We start from the raw sequence: 4,337 nt of genomic DNA, 5'->3' as shown, positions 1-4,337 counted from the left end.
GCTTTGTCCAATCGTTTTTTAAGATTGAGACGAATGACAGCCTGTTTGTCCACTCAGAAGGCAAGCACTATTTTCCATCCACAAACCTCACAGCGACTGACAGCTTAATGGCCAGTCAGAACCCACACAGATAAAAGTGTTGAGAGAGACTAAAAAAATGGCAAGAGAAAAGGCCCAATCACGATGGCTAGAGGGCCGGCTACACAACTCGTTGATTGACAACATAAATTGCCCAATCAGTTTAATGTTCGCTTAGCTTCTTGTGCCAGGCGGTTTGAGTGACAGAAGCAACAACCAACCGTCGCTCGAAAATGTAATCGTCTCTTTTCCATTATCTTTGGACTTTAGGCCCTAAAGCTGCAGCAAGACTCTTTACCATTCCCCACCCGAATTACGTAATCGTCATAACCGCCTAATGACAGGCCTATTACTCTTGCGAAATGGCGCCATATTGAGTGTTGCCATTGGCAACCAACTGACGTATTCAGAAGTTCCTGTTTATGGGTTTTAAACATTCGCTACTACTTTGGAGCTTTCAGTTATTGCTTCCTTGCTGGTGCTGCAATAACATCTAAAATATAATTTTATAATTTAATAGATTATGTCATGGGCAATTCTGAAGTTGCTGCTTATCATTCAGATTTAATTATGTTTTGTTTTATGCCATGTAGCAACTTACCTCCCTTCTTCACTCCTCTTAAAACTTGAAATTTATCCAAAGTATCAGTGCTCGGGCATTCTGAATGTGATGAGCTAACAAGATTGAAAATGTAACATGTAAAATCATTTTTTTATTGTAAATAATGCATGTTTTTTACAACCAGAATGCAACAATAGTAGCAGAGGCAAGCATGAGCAGGTACCTCCATTAAATTACACATTTCCATTTTCAATATATTAGAACTGTGGGTTCTGCTAATGAAGCTTTGAACACTTTGGAACATATTTGTAATTTGAGATATGCCACACATACTGACCTTTCTCCAATAAAATGCAACAATAATAAATCACACATAATCTCTGTCACCACTGGGATCTCAAAACTTAGTGTATTGCTTTTAAAAAAGCCCTAAAAAAGGATGTACAGGTAAATCCTTCTCTCAAAATTGTGATACTGTCCACATCTCAACCAGAAATACAGTCATCAAATACATTTTTCATATTTAAATTAAAAAATCCCCTTCCCCCTCCCAGGTTTTGACACAGAATGCTTCCAAAAATTGTCATGGAACTGTAACTTTTAGTATGATAGAAGGGAAGTTTATTATATACATGGGGAATAACACAAAGAATATTTCATCAAATTTAACTAAGTCTAAATTAAATCAAAATTAGTTTTTGACCTGGCTTTGTTTCATCCATGTTTTGGAGCATGGCTTCTGGCATGGCACTGAAAAACAAGTATAGTCCTCAGCAAGAAGGATTAGATCAACAATAATAATACACAACATATATTTGTTAATGTTTAACTTTACAAACTATTTTATTCTGTTCCTGCACAACTCTTCACTCCTAAAATTGTGAGAATGAGACAAGGGAGTTCCACAATTCTCATCTGGGAACACCCATATTCTCTGAATTAACATGTTAGGCCACCAAGCATTATCTAACATCTGTTCTTTAAGACCAAGTAATGGCATAATCATAATTACTATTTTTCATTGCTCATACCATTATGAGACATGTACCAGTTCTTTCACTCTACATTGACACACCCCACTGTTGTGTGCCCTTGACAACCTGTCCCAAATTTGGTATTATTGGACGAACTTAAGAGGTATTTTCCTGCCTGGGAAAAATACTGTTTGGGCCAGAGGGCACTGTTTGACTGTATAGCTTCAAACAAGTAAATCTTGACATTAACTCTTTGATTGTTATAAGACTATGCAAATATTTCAGTTTATTACCTAAATCCTATAAACTGATTGTGGGTTTGATGTTGTGTATCTGTCAGTCTTGTTTGTGTATAGCTCCAAACAAGTCAACCTTGCTATCACTTTGCTATATACCAAATAGTATATCTATCTATTTGGATAAGATAGTTATACTTTATTAAGGTCAGCAACCAGTACAGAAAAGAAAAAAGAAAAACAATAAAATGTAATAAGTATCCATATGTATCTATCCCTAACCTCTAAATCATATGTATATAGGTAAGAGCACCTAAATTTAATGTAACATAAAAGTTGTAGACACAGAACCTACACAACTTATAAACAAGTCCACCTTGCCATCACTCTTTGTTTTGGTTTTTCAATTAAGATAGATCCCAAAGGTGTATCTCCTGAAGTTCTCCTTTTCACTTTGGGACTTAAATTGGACCAGTTGCTCAGCAGAATTCAGCTCCCCAAACAAATATTGATATAGCAATAAACAATTCTGAGCATGCAGTGGCATCTCTCCTACTGGATAACTGCACAAGTAGCAATTCCCAGATATGTGACATCAGGAAAATTTTCAGATGGGAGTGGGTGGGAGATGTCACACTCCTGAATTCAGAAATTAAGTTTGTATACAGGGCCATATCTTTACATAGAGGGTACATTTGCTAAACAACACATATCTTGTTTATCTACTTTACTCTAAACCTAGATCCTTACAATAATCTAATATAGTAGGTTACGTTGAGAACAGTAATTGACAATAATGAATATCTAGTAAATTGTGATTTGATTCAGTTCACTTCTGGGATTCAGTTCACTTCTCCCCAGTTTGTAGATGGTTCATTTAAAATTAAACTAGAGGCTCCATCTTTCCTTTTCTTCTCTATAGTTTTACCTACAGTGCTATCTAGCATTCATTTCTTTTCTGAGATTTTCCTAGAATAGATTCCTAGTTATAATAAGTTTTACAAATGCTAACTTTAAATTGACAGAACATATTACTAAATTTCAGCTCTTATGCAGATTAATTAGCTGACTGAGAGGTCTTTAATTAATATATCTGGGATCTTTTTCTGGTTTCTAATTCTGTACCTTGTTTGAATTTTAAAACAGAGCAATTAAAGTCGGTATGCAAATTTAAGGATTAATTTTACAGTTTAAGTTCATTTAGAGGGAGGTCACATAAACCATATGCTGAAAATTATGTAAAATGCATGAACAAATACATGAAAACTGAACTACTTGCAGAAAATGTCTGAAAGATTTCAATAATAAAGCCATCCACTTGATAAAGTGGATATTATATTATTTACTTGAAGGAGTATATTATTATTATGATGGATATATTATTATGAATTTGAATCTCAGTTACAGAGTTTTATTTATCACTATGCCTTTGCCTAAAGTGGCATCTGATAAAGAGTTAGAAATTTAACAATTTTGGAGAGTAGAACAGGGTTTGAAAAGGAGACAAGTTCTTTTTGTTAGTGAGAGAAAGTAGATAAATAATCTGGAGCCCATTTATCAATTAGAATTTTACACTAAGTAAGAGATGGAAGTTTAGCTGAAGCTGAAGTATCCTTCAAATACAGCTGTACTTCAATGATCTGATGAACACATTTGCATGTGCTCATTTGGCAACTGAACTCTACAAAGACAGTATAAGTTTCCCATTTTCTCTCATCCAAAAGAAATGAAACTTTCTGGTTCTTTTACTGCCAGAAAGTATGTAGCATGTTGTTACTCTATTTGTACTGAACACTTGTAAATCATATACTTTTTGTTAAAATAGCCCATGTAAAGTGATAAATCAAACTGAGCTTTGCCAGAAGTCAGTTGCCACAGAAGCCTAGAATTTGTTTTTCCGTATTTAAGTTATGTAAATGAAAAGGATCTGTTATTTGCATAACTTAAATAAATATGCAAGACTCTATAAATATGCAAAACCTAGTTTATTTTGGCTGAAGGGTTAGCAATACTGAAAAAGTTGGAAACTATAAAACTAGAAATACTTAGAAATATCAGTCCAGAAATCCCCTATATATTCAAACTTTGAAAACAAACAAGAACAGAAAACAGTGCTGAAAGAACAGCCAGAGACATTAAAGAATAGCTAGTTTACAATAAATTATGTCACAAAAGTACTCCCAGTTGACAAGTGATAGAATGATCAACTTTAGCATATCTCATATCAAGTATGTGTTTGTGGTATTCATTCTGAAACCCATTGCATCACCAGTTCTATTTAATACTGTAATTTAATGCTGTGTTTGAAGAGAGAAAGAGCAACTGCCAGAACAGGTGTGTTGGGTAAGGCAGTGCCCGCATAAACATGGGCGTAAACAATTTGACAAAGCTGTTAATTGGGTTAAAGTGGCAAGGGATCTTTTTCTTTAGAAACAAGAGGCATCTGAAAATGCTTGTGTGATGACTTAAAAGAGTACAGCAAATGAC

Source organism: Python bivittatus, unplaced genomic scaffold, assembly GCF_059951505.1.
Source record: "Python bivittatus isolate LINGU-HERP-01145 unplaced genomic scaffold, Pbiv_v1 ctg000410_np1212, whole genome shotgun sequence".
Lineage (NCBI taxonomy): Eukaryota > Metazoa > Chordata > Lepidosauria > Squamata > Pythonidae > Python > Python bivittatus.
The sequence above is the reverse complement of the archived record's forward strand: the minus strand, read 5'-3'. Positions refer to the sequence as shown.